Consider the following 19,926-nt stretch of genomic DNA (forward strand, 5'->3'; position numbering starts at 1 on the left):
GAGAGCGGCCACGGGCGTCTCTGTGTCCTCTTAAGGCCAATAAAAATGTCCCTGTTACTTTTTAAATGGCAGGAAGTGATGTGAAAATGACAAAGTGCAAAAGGACACCAAAGGACACGTCTTGGGTTTTAGCTCTGAAGGACCTGAATTGTACAACGCTCTTTTAAAAATCAAAACATGAGACAGATTCCTACGTAATGCCATAAAAGCAGATTTAAAAGCGACGTTTGATTGATCTTGTACTAGGCCACACAATAGAGTGCACACTATGAATGAAAGCATTCAAACCAAATGAAGGATCTCTGATTTGGAGAAGAGAAGAGCTACTTAGCTTTTGATAAACCATTTTTGAAATATTTGAACAAGATTATTAATATTGCTACACAAGCAACCTGTACATCACTGCTATGAATGAGAGTGGAAACTTCGAGTCCAGCATCTACTGTTTATTCAGCTGAAAGTAGCATGAGTGCAAAATTCATGCCGCATAAGTGGGGTTAATGGTAACATTCACTAGACTGAATTGATGCAAACACAATTAATTCAATACAGTTTTATATTGTCTGAACTAGACAAGCTTTTCAATTTAAATGCATAAAAATATTGGCACCAAATGAAACATGAGTAGAGAAAACAAGCTGTGTCAAACATTTTTAGACCACAAAGTATGACAGCAAGTATTAGCATGATAAAATTTTAAATATATTTATTTTAATGACATCTATAGCATATCTCTGATGAATCTGTGCATAAAATCATGGTTGAGTTTACATAAAGGAAAAACAAAATTCTCTGATTGTTTTCTTTGGGAGTTGTAATGGCAAGTATACCTTTCAACTGTTGCCACTTTTTTGCCTGAAGCGACATACCCAACGTAAAGGGGGCGCTGTTCCCACATAGTCATGATCTCAGTCTCATTTGAAAGGAAACACTCTCAGCTTTTCAGAATAACTATATGAATTAGTGACACAGAGTATCAGAGTCTAGAATGGAGCGGTTTATTTCCTCCTGACTCATAAATCTCTAAACTGATCTCTGACTCTTGCCGTGTTATCAGACCACACGTTTTGGATTATCGTGTCTCTGTGGACAGCAGCGAGGCTTTGAGGGTGAGGAAATGCGGATTTGTTAGCGTTTGCTAATTCAGTGCTGATGTTGCAAATGAGACGATCGTAACTGCTGTGAATAATGGATCATAAAATGGTTTGCGGGAATTGAATCCTGAGATTTCAAGCTTTCTATCAGCATAATGAATGGACGATTTGATGCATAACATGATGTATAAAAACAGAATTGAACACTTCGACAGAAGTGTGCCGGTACCAGTACAGTGATCTAGAAAAGACTAAACTCACCCTGCCATGTACAGGCTGTACTTTAGCCTGGCTAGCTCTCACTGTAAGTTGTTTTCTGGCATGTTTTAGTAAAAAGAGTGACAGCAGAAAGAAGCAAGACAGTTAAAAGAATAAAACAGTATAAAGAAGTGGAGAGTGCAACGTAATGTATATAACAGATATTTTAGTTGCTAAACAGATTTGAATAGAATGTACTTCATGTTTCTGTAAATTTTCACAGCAATCAGCGAGATAATTCTCCAGATTCACACAGACGACTAAATTTGTTCCATAAAATGTGTTTTATTTTAATATCGCTCTTGGTGGCTGTAATATAGTAGCATTTACAAGCAGATAAACAGTTCATAGTGAGAACTAGCCAGGCTAATGTACTGCATCCACACGGGGGGGGTTAGTTAACCTGCAGTTACAACTAAGACCCCCAAAGTAAACAATCAGAACCCTATATCCCCCCATATGAATTCCAAAAAGTACATCTTTTGGACATTGTTATATATTTACGTATGTACTTGACCACAGTCATGCGCTGTAAGCTTAGCTATGTCTAGCTTACTCAGCCATCAGCAACAGCTAAGCTCTAGTTCCTCTCTGAGAACCCAAAACAGGCTAAATCGCCTTCAAAATAAGAGTCCTTGTAAAACCCAGGAAATAAATGCTAGAACAAAATTAAACACGCTACAATATATTCAGCTTTATTGCACAAATATGTGCTGTTCTACTTTTAAAAATACATTTGAAAGCTTTTTTTAATTAATTATGTTTTTTTATAGAAATGTGTTTAATAATTTTAATAGAATCATCTGAATCACTTTATCAGATCTTTTAACAACGATTACAACTCACTCCTTAGTCTAGTTAACTATTATAATCCAAGGTTTATTACATGCTAAGGCCTATTATTCCATAACTAAATGGACTTCTGTGCAAACTGATTGAGCTATTCTTAGGTTACAGAAGTGTGTAATAAATCTTGGGGCCTGCCGGTGGGCCCTGGCCATTTAAAGGGTTAAAATTTTACTCAGCTTTTGGGGTGATGTTGGCACGCTCGACTGAGCCGTTCATAAACAGTAGCTGCAGGAAACAAAGTTTGGTTGCACTTTATTTGGAGTGGTCCTTTGTAGATGATTAATAAACTCTTAACAGATTATCAGTGACACATCAACAACATATCAGTGAAGTAGCAGTAGTGAAGCATCTCAATACTTTGAAGTAAATATCTTGTAGATGTTCTGTTGATATATTACTTACATTAAGTAGATGTGTTGTTAATCCTAAACCTGACCTTAACCTCAACCCAAAACCTAATCCTAACCCTCATCCTGGCCCTAATCCTAACCCTAATCTCAACACCTCAACCTTAACCCAAAACCTAATCCTAACCCTCACCCTGGCCCTAATCCTAACCCTAACCTCAAACTCAACCCAAAACCTAATTCTAACCCTCACCCTGGCCCTAATCCTAACCCTAACCTCAACCCAAAACCTAATCCTAACCCTCACCCTACCCTAATTCTAACCCTAACCTCAACCTCAACCCAAAACCTAATCCTATCCCTAACCTCAACGCAAAACCTAATCCTAACCCTCATATGTTTTTGGCATGTTACTGAAAGTCTGTTGAGTGTTTTATTTAAAAAGGACCACATAAAATTAAGTGTCACCCAAAGTTTTTACTTCAATTTTCAGCAGAGCAAAATCACTAATCAACTCTTTTTACAATGATTTGGCAAAAAGCAAAATGTGTTGGGTTGTGCGCTGCTCTCTGGCTGTGCTTGGATGAATATATTACCTGACTGATCTCCTCCATCAGTGTGCTCCTCCACGTATCCTCCAATCGGCTGAATCAGGCCTTCTGCAGGCTCTGAGGGTTACACTGACTTCTATGGGTGGTTGGTCATTTAGCATGGCAGCCCTAAAAATGATGGAATCCTCTCCCCGGTGCATTCGGAATGCCTCTCCTCTATCAGTATTCAAATCATCCATAAAGGCTCATTTGTTTTTCCGGGTTTCACTCGTCCGCTTGTCTTTGAATATGCTGTTTATGTGCTGCTGACTCATGTTGTCTCCTCATTAAAGAGCTCATATCCCACATTTTCATAGTGCTTCATTTTTCAGCTCCACTTGCACAATTTGTGTGGCTTTATCCTTTATTTTTTTAATTCTCTATATTCTCCAGTTCTTCAAAGATTCTTTAGTGAAGGCTATGGTTCTATTTAGAACCATGAGTTCTATGTAGAACCATTTGCATGCGTAAATGGTTCTTTGCAGGATGACATGGTTCTTCAGATTGACGGAGAATGTGTTGTATATGGCACCATAAAGGATTCTTCTGTTGTTACAAGCTTGACCTCATAACAATGCCAAAACCAATTTTGGTACCATATAGAACCATTTTCAAAAAGTTTCTATATAGAAGCTTATGCAGCACATTCTCCATCAATTTGAAGAACAATTTCATCATGCAAAAGAACCATGTAAGTATGAAATTGTTCTTTACAGAACTTATGGTTTGAAATATGACCATTGCCTTTACTTTTTCTTATCTTAATCTAACTTTCAATTTTTCATTTTTATTTGATTCTTTAACTACCCTAATTTAATATCTAATTTGATCTTTAACTGAATGATTTTCTATTTTAAATTTTGTTTTAATTATGTAGTAATGTTGTTTTTGATAATGTTTATCTAATTGTGTTTACTCTTTCAAACAACTCCACATTTTCTGACTCTGTATTTTCTCATTTTTAAAGCACTTTGAATGACAGCAGTGTATGAATTATTGAAATGTATAAATATTGTGTGGCTGTTTTTGTTACTGTGCCTTATGCAAATGAGCTCTGTTCTGATTGGCTGCCCTGTATTGTGATTGACTCAAAAAGCAGTCCAGGTGGAAAGACTCCTTATAACTGCTATGTGAATGGGTGGGGTCAACTGCTATAGGCTAAATAGAGGGATATATGCAAATGTGATGGTTTCTGTGACATCACAAAATGGTGAACTCGAAAAAGGGCTGTTTTTACAGTTTGGTTTCCATATGTGGAGAGTGAATGGTACATTTTATAACTTTAGCAATGTTTATAAATAACATCAAATACTTTTATAAAAAAAAACAACATCCTTTAAGGGCGTTTTCACACCAGAGCTCTTTTCAGGACCCAGGTCAGCTTGCTTTGTGAGTTCGGTACATTTGGTCGAGTGTGAAAGCTGTTTTTGAGCCCGGGAGCGGAACAGAGAACTGATCTCTGGTCCTCCTGAAATTGTTGGTCTGGGTTTTGCGTCCAGTAAACTCTAGGGAGGTCCACTGCGCGTGTGGAAGCTATTCGCTCCTGGTGCCACATGGGGCTGCGTGGCTGGTTCATTTTTTCTGGTGACCAGACCTTCGAATTATCTCATTACTTCCCTTTTTGAGTTTCCAGATGAGCAGAGAGGGCTGCTGTGGACAGAAAGCTCTTCACCGCTTGAGTGTTTGTATCCAAGAAAAGCGGATGAAGCTAGTGCAGACCATTCTATAAACCTGGTACACACCCGAAATGTGTTGCTGTGCAGGAGATATGAGGTTTTGTTCTGACACCAAAACATGCTGTAAATGTGTGTTGTGTAGCTTCATAATGTGCTTTATGTTCTATGGTTGCACTGAAAGAAGCTACACAAATAAAAATGATGATAATGTTGATAATAATAATGAGGAATGAAGCCATTTGAGCATAGTCAGTACGAAGTGTACTGGGAAATTGGAGATAAACCTAACAAAACTGTCCTACAGAGTTTAGCAGCTTAGCGACAGAATCAGTAGCTGCACGGGTAGAGGATATTTCTGAGGAGTTTGAGGAGGACAGCATGATGCTCTCTGAGCAGCACCAGCTGTCCTCTCTCTCTCTTTCTCTCTCTCTCTAATGCATGATGGCACCTATGGCGGGAGATTAGAGAGGCATCTGATTGGCTGGACTGCAGCACGACTTCCCGTGGCTCCGAAATCACCAATTAGAGCGAACAACTTCAGCCAGCTTGTCTAAATCATATGCTCATCCTCCACTGTAAGAGGACTTAGCATGCGGGATTAGCACAGTGTACAGTATTTATATCAGAATTATTACAGCTAGAGCAGCCAGCATTCGCAACATGCATGAGAAACACATTAAAAACACATTTACCGAAATTAAGAGTCTGTGAGAACTGGGCAGGCGTACAGGCTTCAAGATAAGTGCTAGCACGGTTTTTAGCTATGCTAATCCATGTTTATAGATAACACTGAGTCATACAGTGTCAGAAACCACATAATCAAGACTATTAGAGATACTGAACACCTCCACACAGTTTGAGGTGACTTAGGCATACAATTAGCATTACTTGTCGGCTACATTACTTACAGCTACATAGCCTCAGTGCTACAACTAAAGAAGCAAACTTCAGACACCAAACATGTCTCAGCTGATTGACTACATTTGGCTAAGAGGAGAATTCGAGTTGTATTTAATACAAACAGTTCCATTCTTTACTTCTTTTTACTCACTTTTTGTAAGCGATGTAGAAGAATAAAGCGCTACTCCACTGTTGGCCGTGTCCCACAGATAAGGGATGTTGTTTGGGAGTAAAATCATAGCCTTGAGTGGATTGTTGCTTTTATTAAACTGTGGAAAAATGCAATGTAATAAAATATGGCAATGTTCAGTAAAATAAAATGTATTATTAGTAATAATCACAATAAAGAATTCCCCTATCAAGCAATTTTCCATTCCAAAATAATAAATGTGTTTAGCAAATACACTTGAAAATGTATGTGAATGACCATTTTTGAGTACATCTTAAAATAAGACAGTGTATAGTACTATGCAAAAGTCAAAGAACACACTGCATCACTCAGACTGTCTCTCTGCTCCCGGCTGAATGAACGGTGAACAGTTTGCACTTCAACAAGTGATACTACAGCACTAAGCTCGGCCTTCATATCAGCTCATTCTCTTTCTCATAAACATCGATCCACACACGCACGCACCGCCACACACGTGATCAATAATCTCAGCCTGAGCAGCTCTATTAGGTGACTCATCCAGTCGAGCGTATGGGGAAAGGCATGTTTTGGCTTTTTTTTGGCTTTTGCAATATAAAGTTCTCTAAACTCATTTGTTTTCTGCTCTACTTTTAGCCTGCAGTTGGGATGAATTTGGGGATGTGCATCCAGCTGATTCGAAAGGTTTCATAAAGCCAGAGAAGAAGGACATTACTGCAGCGAGGAAAGTGACCACAGGCTCTCCTTAAAGGGAGCAGTTTTATGATAAATCAAATTATTTACAGACCCCAAACAATCAGCCATTATGTGGTTTCTGACACTGTATGACGCTATAAACATGGGCTAAAGCACATTGTCATAGCTAAAAACACTAGCAGCTAAATTTTGTCCATGCTTTTGTCCATTTTGAATAAGTAATAATCTATAATTTGTAACATATAATGTAAATTGAACACAGACATCAGAAATGCCAGACTGATATTGTAAATAACAATTCTGTTTTTAATATGTTGCCTGGTAAATTTTAAAACATAAATTAATTACATTAAAAAAAGAGTGCTGTTATTCCTGACTGTGCTGTAGTGTTGAACTGGTTAGCTGTGCTGTGCTAAATCCTGCAGTAATGTATTGTAGATTTGCTGCTTAACTGCATGTTTTATGCTGGTGGTGTTTAATCAGAGTGGAGTTTGTGGAGGGTGCTGGGTTTTACGACTTCACACTGCTGTTACATAAAGCTCAGGAGGCAGTTTAAACCCTTAGAGATGCTGGTCCCTCAGCTCAGCCAGAGGATTGTAAGTGTGGGGTCTTGTTTAGGTTTCAAGAGGGGGCAGTGCTAGAAAACTGTAATGTGTGTACCTGTGGACATGGGTGTAACATTACCATGATAATAAGTGTAGCATAACCATGGAAATGAGTGAGGTGTAACCATGGAAATGAGTGTAGCATAACCATAGAAATGAGCACAACGTAACCATGTGATTGAGTGTAGCATAACCATGGAAATAGTTGTAACATAACCATGGAAATGAGTGAGGTGTAATTGTGGAAATGGGTGTAACATAACCATGGAAATGAGTGTAGCATAACCATGGAAATGAGTGTAGTGTGACCATGGAAATGAGTGTAGTGTGACCATGGAAATGAGTGCAGTGTGACCATGGAAATGAGTGTAACATAACCATGGAAATGAGTGTAGTGTGACCATGGAAATGAGTGTAGCATAACCATGGAAATGAGTGTAACATAACCATGGAAATGAGTGTAGTGTTACCATGGAAATTAGTGTAGCATAACCATTGAAATGAGTGTAGTGTGACCATGGAAATGAGTGTAGCATAACCATGGAAATGAGTGTAGTGTGACCATGGAAATGAGTGTAGTGTGACCATGGAAATGAGTGTAGCATAACCATGGAAATGAGTGTAACATAACCATGGAAATGAGTGTAGTGTGACCATGGAAATGAGTGAAGCATAACCATGCAAATGAGTGTAGTGTGACCATGGAAATGAGTGTAGTGTGACCATGGAAATGAGTGTAGCATAACCATGGAAATGAGTGTAACATAACCATGGAAATGAGTGTAGTGTGACCATGGAAATGAGTGAAGCATAACCATGGAAATGAGTGTAGTGTGACCATGGAAATGAGTGTAGTGTGACCATGGAAATGAGTGTAGCATAACCATGGAAATGAGTGTAACATAACCATGGAAATGAGTGTAGTGTGACCATAGAAATGAGTGTAGCATAACCATGGAAATGAGTGTAGTGTGACCATGGAAATGAGTGTAACATAACCATGGAAATGAGTGTAGTGTGACCATAGAAATGAGTGTAGCATAACCATGGAAATGAGTGTAGTGTGACCATGGAAATGAGTGTAACATAACCATGGAAATGAGTGTAGCATAACCATGGAAATGAGTGTAGTGTGACCATGGAAATGAGTGTAGTGTGACCATGGAAATGAGTGTAGCATAACCATGGAAATGAGTGTAACATAACCATGGAAATGAGTGTAGTGTGACCATGGAAATGAGTGAAGCATAACCATGGAAATGAGTGTAGTGTGACCATGGAAATGAGTGTAACATAACCATGGAAATGAGTGTAGCATAACCATGGAAATGAGTGTAGCATAACCATGGAAATGAGTGTAGCATAACCATGGAAATGAGTGTTGCATGCATAACCATGGAAATAAGCCCAATGTAATTTTGGAAATAGCTGACGTGTAACCATGGAAGTTAGTGTAGCGCAACCATGGAAATGGGTGTAGTGTAACCATGGAAATGAGTTTAGTGTAACAATGGCAATGGGTGTAGCGTCACCATGAAAATGAGTTTTGCAAGCATAACCATGGAAATCAGCCTTGTGTAATTATGGAAATAGATGACATGTAACCATGGAAGTTAGTGCAACTGTGGAAATGAGGGTAGTGTAACCATGGAAATGAGGGTAGTGTAACCATTTGAGCAGCTTTTGGCTCTATTTAAAACACTGTTAGCTCTGCTGCAATCTCCTGTAACGGCACTCTATTATCCTAATTTAAGTTTTAATTTCACATTTAATTTAACATTAAATTTCCTGTCTTTTAAACTTATTGTTTTAATCAAATTTTTATCATGTTTTCAATGTCTATTCTCCTACATCGTTTTAAATTTAACTTGAATTATCTTTTCTCATTTGAAAAGTGCTTTGAATGTCTGCAGTGTATAAAAGGTGCTGTATTAATAAACTGGCCTTATCTAGATCACTGATTATATCAGTGGTGTAATTGTATAACTGTGATGGGTGATTATCAGTCAGTCCATGTTATTTCTATCATCTGTATCATGACAGCTGGGCAGTAAGAGTAAGACTGCACTGGTTACAGATTTCACTCTATAAACTCTAAAGGTGGGGCTGGATGGAGGTGTCATGTTCCTCCCATCTCCGGTGAAAAGAACATGTAGCATTATGTAGATGTGGAGATTAATTTACATTCTCTTTGCCAAGTGTCAGATATATTTATGAGCTGGAGCTCTGCAGCTACGGTGTGTGTGTGTGTTTGTGTGTGATTTGTTTCCTGTAGGCGGTTCTTTTGTTTTGACGGTGCGCGTCAGGTAGTTAAAGGAACATGCCCGGGTCAACGAGACAATTATAGCAGATCTCTCACTCTGATACAAACACGCGCACACGCGCGCTGGTATCCTCTGGGCAGGTTGTCTGCTGCAGAGGTGATTAGATTTACTAACTGCACTAATGTAATTACAGCCCCTGTCATCTCCGCTGGATAACGATCACACCCTGCTCTGTGTGTGTGTGTTGTGGCTCTCCAGAGGGGTGCGGCAGTGTCAAAATGTTCCTCTCCTAATGTTTTCCTGTTGGTCAACACCATCTGTCTCCACTAATGTGTATGTGTGTGTGCATTTTCTTCATAAACAACCCTTCACTGCCCCGACCAGCTAACTGATAATTACATGTCTGATTATTTCACATCAAACAGCAGCTCAGTGTGGATCTCTGGCTTTGGGCGGAGTGAGTGTGTATGTGGAGGTCAGCGTGTGACAGACACCAGCAATTAAACCCAAGGACACTGACCCTGTTAACAACACCTGACCTGACAGGACGCTAGTTTGTGTTTGTGTCAGAGAGAAATAGATAGAGAGCTTCCCAATCCATCCATCCAGTGGGGCTTTTTGGACATCCAGAGAAGGCCTAATGATTTGCGGAAACAAAATAATGTAGTCTTTAGTTTTTTTATTAATGAAATCATCATGCATGCTGTAGTTAAACTTTGTAAGTATTGTAGTAATTCTCTTATTTCATTGTTACGTTTTGGTTGGAAAAAGAAAAGAGTTAAAATTTTGAAACGCCAAATGGAGATTTTCTCTGTGGTGTCTAGGTAGATACAGCCAAGCGAGCTGTCCCATTGGTTAGGACTTCAGGAGCTGGACAGAAGGACTTACACGTTAGATTAACTACCAACATTATTAGGAAGTGACAGAGGAATCAACCAATCACTTTGATTACAATGGGTGGTGAGAAAAAAACAGATTTTGGTTAGTTGTCAGAAACAGTTATGTTTAATCTAGAACAGCCAAAAATTTCTGTTAGCTAAGCGCTAATCTACTATTAGAAACCCCATAGGAGTGATAGCATAAATTAGCAATATCATAAATATGTTTTTGACCTACACTTCTAAAACAGATGATTCTTCAATGGTTCTTTAGTAAGTAAAGATGATGGTTCTATATAGAACCATGAACACACAAAGAGCCATTGGCATGCTTAAAGACATCTTTGCATTGTGAAGTGTTCTTCGGATTCACTGAAAATGTTCTGTATGTGGTTCCATATAGAACCTTTATGAAAATCCACACTCTTAAAAAGATGGTTCTTCAAGGGTTCTTTAGTGAAAAAAATGGTTCTATATAGAGCCATGAACACTTAAAGAACCCTTTGCATGATTAAGTGTGCTGTAGATGGTTCTATACAGAACCTTTTTGAAAATGATTCTATATAGCACCAAAAAATGTTCTTCTATTATTACGATGTCAAGCTTGTAACAATAAAGGCCTTTTTGGTGCCATATAGACCCCTTTTCAAAAAGGGTCTATGAACCATTTAATCATGCAAAGGTTTCTTTGAGTGTTCATGGTTCATGGTATATAGAACCAGTGTGTCTCCTAAAGAACCATCTTCGTTAAGAGTGTAGCTCCAGTGGTCATCTATCAGATTAGTAATGCTCTACTTGTTTGATTGCGTGATCATATAAAGTGGGCTGCAATTTCAAACAAATATGTGTGCTTTCAGGTTCAAATACAAGAAACTTGGACACAAATACTGAATAAATTAAAGCATAAATAGCACATTAAGAACATTTAAGATCTGTACAATAGCATCACTAACTTGGCTGACTAGCTGTGTTTATCTACTGTTAGCTTCCACTTTCTATACTGATACTGAAGCTAACAGCTAATTTGACTAGCGAAGTTGAGCTATCATAAGCTTACCAAAGCTAATGTCATTAATCTGCCTAACTAACAATGCTGATCTATTAGCATCCTGTTTTCCATACCGGTACTAAAGCAAATATAGATCATTTATTTGACCAGAAACTTATGTACTGTTAGCTTACACTCATACCAATACTAACGTTAACACAGCTAACTTGGCTAGCTAGTAATGTTTAATAAGCATTAGCTTCCACTCTTCATACTATTACTGAAGCTAACATGGCTAACTTGGCTGACTAGTAATGTTTATTTAGCATAAGCTTCCACTTTTCAAACCAATAATGAAGCTAACATAGCTAACATGGCAAGCTAGTAATGTTTATTAAGCATTAGCTTCCACTCTTCTTACCAATACTGAAGCTAATATAGCTAACTTGGCTGACTAGTAATGTTTAATAAGCATTAGCTTCCACTCTTCATACTATTACTGAAGCTAACATGGCTAACTTGGCTGACTAGTAATGTTTATTTAGCATAAGCTTCCACTTTTCATACCAGTGCTGAAGCTAACATAGCTAACTTGGCTAACTAGCGATATTAATACTATATGCTTTCACAGTCCATACCAACACTGACAGTAACCTGAGAGAGACCTAATTTGGCTGACAAGTGATATTGATGTACCATTAGCTTCCAAGTTCCATCCCAACACTGAAGCCCAACACTGACGGGCCGAGGGAATTTACAAATAAAGAAGTTCAGGGGGAACTGAGGAAAAAAGCAACATGAGCATGAATTAAACCTGATTTAATTTACTGAATGCTACAACCAGTCTTATCAAGAAAGATAGTGTGATTTTTTTCAGATAAAAATTGCTTTTTCTAAAGGCAGCTAAAAGCACTAATATTACCAACAGCTCTATGCATACCTTTCGTGCTTTTGGTCAAATTCCATGTGTCATTGATTTTCCAAATGGAAATAAGTTAACACGTCTTCTACAGAGAACATGATTCTGCACATTTTAATACACAATTACCGTTTATTTCCTGAATTTAACAAACTGGGGAAAAATAAAGCATAAAATGTGGCCTGGCACATTTGATGTGCTATGTGTTTTTTGTTCAGTATGTTAAATTCAGCAAATAAACAGTAACTGTGGCACTGTAGAGGATGTGTTGACTTACTTTCTTTTAGAAAATCAACAAAACATGTCAGCTGATTCGAACCCTGGACACCAGCGTGCAAAGCTATTGTTTCATTCACTAAACTATTGATTCACTGCTTAACATTCTATTTAAGAGCTCTACATAAATAAATACTAAATAAATCCCTGTTTTTTTTTTCTTACAATAGTGCAAATGGGGTGTAGTTATTAACACCATTTATTGTCAACATTATATTTGGTTGTTGGATAAAATAACCACATTATGTGGTTATTGTGACACGCTTTTAAAGAGATTGTCAGTATTTTATTGGTGGGATTTCCAGTGCTGTGATGGATCAGAGTTACCAGAAACATGTCCACAGGTGGTCAGTACTGCACCAGAGGGGGCGCCCAAGAGTGATGAATTTCACAGAACTCAAGCTGAACCATGAGCTCTATTCTCAGATGTAGCAGGCGATATAAAATATAAGTGTTATTCTGTAGCGTGTTTAGGAAGTGTTCTTGCATGTTAGTTTTAGGTTATGTGGTCTCCAGCATTTATTGCACTTGGTTCATTTTGCTAAGAGACATGAGCTGGGTAGCGAATGAGTTGTTAGAGAGAAAAAAAATGTTTCTTATGTAAGGCGAGGCTGCGGCCGACAACAACTGGAGAAAATAAAGGACCATGCAAAAGCTGTGCCTCTTTTAATAGTGGTGAACACAACAATACACATCAATCAAGAAGGCACTTGTACAGTCTGAGGACAAAGGGGGACTAACTTTGCATGTGCCTGCAGTAGTGTGTATTTGTAAGGTCCAGCATGGTCAGTTAATGTGATTATGACGAAAAAGCTCCAAACAAACGGTGACCTACAATTGTACATGTTGTGACCTGAATTTCATGCCAACACACGTGAGTGTATTTTCCACCTGCAGACCCGATTTACACACAGAGTGTGCGGATTAGGAGGCGGAGTCTCAGCAAGCAGGCTGCTGAGTGATTATGCAGAATTAGGATACAGATCCAGCAGGTGCTTCAGACCATATGCTGCTGATCTGTGCCCTGTGTGAGTGTGATCCGCTAACAAATCTGCATGAATTATAATCCACAGGTAAAGCCTGTATACGGGAGCGAGAGCCTTCGCTGACCCCTCGACCTCGCGATTTGTAAACCTCCAGCTTTCGCTCTTTCTCTGGGCTGATACACTTGCTTATAAACTATAGTACAGTGCAATGCTAAACACACCTACTAAAACTCACGACTCAGTTTATATCACAATACTTAAATTTAGAGTCAGTTATTCATTCAACATAGTGAGAAACTGTAGAACAGACCCAGTTTATATCACAATACCTACATTTAGAGTCGGTTATTCATTCAACCTAATGAGAAACTGTAGAACAGACCCAGTTTATATCACAATACCTACATTTAGAGTCGGTTATTCATTCAACCTAATGAGAAACTGTAGAACAGACTCAGTTTATATCACAATACCTGCATTTAGAGTCAGTTATTCATTCAACCGAATGAGAAACTGTAGAACAGACCCAGTTTATATCACAATACCTACATTTAGAGTCAGTTATTCATTCAACCTAATGAGAAACTGTAGAACAGACTCAGTTTATATCACAATACCTACATTTAGAGTCAGTTATTCATTTAACCTAATGAGAAACTGTAGAACAGACTCAGTTTATATCACAACACCTACATTTAGAGTCAGTTATTCATTCAACATAGTGAGAAACTGTAGAACAGACCCAGTTTATATCACAACACCTACATTTAGAGTCAGTTATTCATTCAACCTAATGAGAAACTGTAGAACAGACTCAGTTTATATCACAATACCTACATTTAGAGTCAGTTATTCATTCAACCTAATGAGAAACTGTAGAACAGACCCAGTTTATATCACAATACCTACATTTAGAGTCAGTTATTCATTCAGCCTAATGAGAAACTGTAGAACAGACTCAGTTTATATCACAGTACCTACATTTAGAGTCAGTTATTCATTCAAAATAGTGAGAAACTGTAGAACAGACTCAGTTTATATCACAGTACCTACATTTAGAGTCAGTTATTCATTCAAAATAGTGAGAAACTGTAGAACAGACCCAGTTTATATCACAATACCTACATTTAGAGTCAGTTATTCATTCAACCTAATGAGAAACTGTAGAACAGACTCAGTTTATATGACAATACCTACATTTAGAGTCAGTTATTCATTCAACCAAATGAGAAACTGTAGAACAGACTCAGTTTATATCACAATGCCTACATTTAGAGTCAGTTATTCATTCAGCCTAATGAGAAACTGTAGAACAGACTCAGTTTATATCACAGTACCTACATTTAGGCATGGTGCTTATTTGTGGATCATAAGCTTCCATTATGTAGCTACATTAGCCTCATAGCCATTGTTCCTGTGGGTATTTCTGTTTTTGCATTTTCTACCCAAGCACACTCTCTGCCAATCACCCATGTTGTGGCCACGCCCCCTCCAGACAAGAAAGGCATGCCGCCTTTTTTGCTATTACCAGGCTTGTTTAAATAATGGAATGAGCAGGAATGTTGCTAATATTAGAGCAAAGTGGCTGGAAAATAAGCAGAAAGGCTTTGCTCTGTTTTTAAAATGTGAGAGGTTGAGTGTTGAGGCTGGTGACGGCAGTGTTACAGGGTCACGGTGTCCTTGTGTGTGTGTGTGTGTGTGTGTGTGTGTGTGCTGATATCAAGTGCTGTTTTCTGTCCTGCTCTTTTTTAATCTTAGAAAGGTGCAGACGTCCTTGAGGATTCCTGAGGAGAAATCTCCATCTCCCGCAGAGATAAAGCTACACTAACATCCCGCTGCACATGTCTGCGTGCGCTCCAGTGGTTTCCTCGTTTCCTTTCAGAAAGGTTTCAGTGAGTTTAGCTCAGGAGAAATCAGCTTAGTTTGTGTAAGAAGCACAGAAATGCACCCAGAGCCACTGAGCCTAATACTGCTGTAATTACATATAAACCTGTACATGCTGTCATTGTTCTGACGGCACTGAAGGACAACCTCAATTGGAAATTAAACTGCTCAACCTTGATATCTCTTCTGTTTGTGCGCAGTATGACTCCTCTGCTGGCCTATGCTGGTTCATGCTGGTCTGATGTGGGTTTAGCTGGTCACACAGTATGGTCATGCTGGTTGAACAGCATACCAACATCCAAATCACAACATATGCTGGTGCAAAGTTCTCTGAGGTAGAGGTAGGGGGCGCTGAGTTGATTTAAAACCATCATTCATTTTCAAACAGTGACAAATAATAAAGAAATAATGCAAGCTAGCCAACTAACACTATATAAAATTCCTCACCTGGGCAAGGACACTATCCTACACCAATAAGAGTCTTTGGGCTGGACTCCTAACCCTACATTCTCAGACCTCTGACAATTTGATTTTATCAGATTAAGTGTAAACACCTGGACCAGTTACTGACACAATCTGATTTTCTGCAGTTATCAGATTATTAAGTGTAAACATACTGAACCAGTTACTGACACAATCTGATTTTCTACAGTTATCAGATTATTAAGTGTACACACACTGAACCAGTTACTGACACAATCTGATTTTCTGCAGTTATCAGATTATTAAGTGTACACACACTGAACCAGTTACTGACACAATCTGATTTTCTGTAGTTATCAGATTATTAAGTGTAAACACACTGAACCAGTTACTGACACAATCTGATTTTCTGCTGTTATCAGATTATTAAGTGTAAACACACTGGACCAGTTACTGACACAATCTGATTTTCTGTAGTTATCAGATTATTAAGTGTAAACACACTAAACCAGTTACTGACAGAATCTGATTTTCTGCAGTTATCAGATTGTTAAGTGTACACACACTGAACCAGTTACTGACACAATCTGATTTTCTACTGTTATCAGATTATTAAGTGTAAACACACTAAACCAGTTACTGACACAATCTGATTTTCTACTGTTATCAGATTATTAAGTGTAAACACACTGAACCAGTTACTGACACGATCTGATTTTCTGCAGTTATCAGATTATTAAGTGTACACACACTGAACCAATTACTAACACAATCTGACTGTCATATTATTAAGTGTTCTGTTTTACAGGAAATTGATCAAATCAGGTCTAACACTGCATTCTGATTGGGAACTGGGTAGCTTCCCACTTCGTAATCCAGCTGGTCAACTTGGAAAGTCAGAGTTTCCAGGACCAGTCTGCTTCTCAACATGCACTTTTGAGATAAATGAAGCAGTAACAACAACTCTTGAACTGTAAAAGCTTTACAAGTGCTTTTATTCACCCACAGCACTCAAACGAGTGCTAGATTGCTGTAAGCCTTCATTTTTTTCCGCGATCTTAACCAGTTGAAGTTGCTGAAGTGCTCTGAGGTGGGGAGTAAGAAGCTCTGCGTTAGAAAAGTACAGGTTCCCAAAAGTCTTGAATGCCGCTTTAGGCGTTTTTCTCTGTGGGGAAAATGAATGGCGTTTTCGAAAATCATCACCAGCTCATTCAGCAAGCCAAGACAACAGACCCTGTTCACACTTCTGTATTTGAGCACTGTCACCATAGTAGGGAAAACATTACAGTAGTGGCAACATTTACAAAATGAAAATGTAGACAAAGTCCCTCTTTACAAGGTCTCTGATAAGGACTCACTTATTTTTATGGACCCACTAAGGTCCCAATTTTTCCACCAGAGATGTTAATAAAGTCTACGAGCTGTTCTTTGAGAATCACCTGAGGGACTACAAAGGTAAGTTAAGGATCTCATAATGAGTTACCCAGTGACGTCAGTTGAAGATAGCTGTCTAATGTTTAGCACACACTGAAATATGATGTGGTTCTTCGAGGATTCTTTAGTAAAGAAAATGTTTCTATATGGCAACGTGAACACTCAAAGAATGCTTTGCATAATTAAAGTGTTCAAAATAGCACCCAAAAGGGTTCTTCTATTGTAACAAGCCTGACATTGTAAAAGAACCCTTTTTGGTGCTACATAGAACCATCTACAACACATTGTCCAAGTGCACAATGCAAAGAAACATTTAAGCATGCAAATGGTCCTTTGATTGTTCTTAGTTCTATACAAAACCATTTTCTTTACTAAAGAATCCTTGAAGAACCATCGCTTTTAAGAGAGTAGTGGACCACAGTGTAGACTCAGGGCTAATCTGGATGCTGATAACTAATGCCTCAGAGATCTTGTAAAGCCACCTGTATGTAGGTCTGTGTGTGAGGTTCTAGATGTTGAAACTAAAGATTTGTGTTGACTCAAAAAAAAACCACACAAAAACAACAACAACAAAAAAAAAAACAGATCAGAAACGTCCGTTTAGGTTCCTCCTGATCTGAAAATAAATGAGTTTGACCGTTGGCTGAGTGATCATCAGAAAGGACCTAACGAGAAACCTAATTGTGCATAATTTCAATCAAATTAGCATCTCTCAATAGTCTATTAGTCACATTAGATGAATTCTAAAATGACCCTGCAAGCGCAGACTGGAGTTTACTGATGAGAGAATTTTCTCTGAAGTGTTCAATCAGAGCTCTATTAGCACACAATTTCAACTGAAAGAACATTATTAGTGCTGTGTGTGTGTGTGTTTGTGTGTGTGTGTGTGACCTTGCGTTTAGAAGGCAGTGTGTATGAGATTGAGTGGTTTTGTGGTTTTCACTTTTCTAAAAGCTCCTTCAGGCTAAAGAACTAATGGACTCAGCGTAGAATGTGTGTGTGTGTGCGTGTGTTAGGGATTTAAATCTCATACCTCACAAAATTCAGTTTTTACTGCTTCAGTTCTTGAGAAAATGATTCAGTACATTAGATTCTCACATTTCACAATGAGTCAGTTCTGTTTGATTCAATTCTTTTGTAATGATTCAGAATCATTTTCAAAATACTATTTAGGAAGGGAGTCTACACATTGTAGGTAATACACTAAAGTGTTTTATTACATTTTCATTTGATAATTGCATTTTGGCTTAAAAACGAGTGCACAATTAATTAAATATTATTATAACCAATTGTAATTTACTGGAAATCAATGCAGTTGAATCACCACCTTCAGATCAAAGCAACATTAAGAATTTGTACGCTTGTAGTGTGTGTGTGTGTGTGTGTGTGTGTGTGTGTGTTGGGGTGACAATCTTTGATCTCTAAACAATTCAGTTTGATTAATTATTTAGAATACAGTTCAGCGCATCATGTTCCCACATTGTAACATGTGTCGATTCAATTTGATTTGATTCTTTTGGAATTATATGGAATTATTTGTAATACACATAATACACATTTAAGTAACTGGAGGAACTATTTATACTGTAGTGGAATATAAACAATAGAAACAACACTGAGCTTTTTTTATTTTGGCTTATTTTTACTTTTGAAAAAAACACTGAATTGAATATTATAATTATCTATAATTCACATTGATTTTTCCAAAATAAAAATCATTCCTTACAATTCAATTTGATTGTGATTCTTTAAGAAATGGTTCAGTGCATCATGAAATCTCTAATTTCACAATAATTTGATTCAGTTTGATTCAATTCTTTTGGAGTGACTCAGAATCATTAAAAAAACTCAGTACACAAAAGTAACAAGAGGTGCTGTTTAAATTGTAGTGAAATACAGAACACCACACACACACACACACACACACACACACACATGGATCCACAGCTGCTGTTCTGTGCTGACCTGCACCTGCTGCCCATCAGACTGGTCACTAATATTTACATCAGATTCACTCAGATCACTCTACACACACACTCACTCACACACACACACACAGCCTGCAGAGACGGGCAGCCAGTGGGGGGGGGGTAAATATGGGTGTGGCTCAGACACCCTTTGGGTATTTTTGATCAAAGAGAAAGAGAGAGATAGATAGAGAGAGAGAGAGAGAGAGAGAGAGAGAGAGAGAGAGAGAGAGAGAGAGGGAGAGAGAGAATGGAAAAGGGAAAGAGAGAGAATAGAAGAGAAAGAAAAGGAGAGAAAGAATGTATAAGAGAAAAAAGAGAGAAAGACAGAATAAAAGACAGAAAGAGAGAGTAAGAGAAAGAAAGAGAGAGAGGGGGTATAATTGTTGTGTTATTTCTGAACTCCACCCTCCACTTATAGTCTCTCTACCCATGTAAGAGACACACAGGGGGTTGGGGGCGGTTGAGTGAGTGAGTGAGTAAGTGAGTGAGTGAATGTGTGTGTGTGTGTGTGTGTGTAGGGGGCACACCCGGAGCACGCTAACACTGTTATCATCTAACACAACAGCAATGATCCCTCAGTCTCTTTATTATTATTATTTATGAAAAGAAAAGCTTCTGTTAACTGTTAGCTGATGAGTCAGAGGTCAAAAGGTCACTCAGTCTGTACTAGAGAGGGAAATACATTCCAGCAGCAGCGCTGGTTCACCCTGTGCTGGAGCTGGCGCACACTGCTCCCCTGCT

The sequence above is a fragment of the Colossoma macropomum genome, unplaced genomic scaffold (genome assembly GCF_904425465.1).
Source record: "Colossoma macropomum unplaced genomic scaffold, Colossoma_macropomum, whole genome shotgun sequence".
Lineage (NCBI taxonomy): Eukaryota > Metazoa > Chordata > Actinopteri > Characiformes > Serrasalmidae > Colossoma > Colossoma macropomum.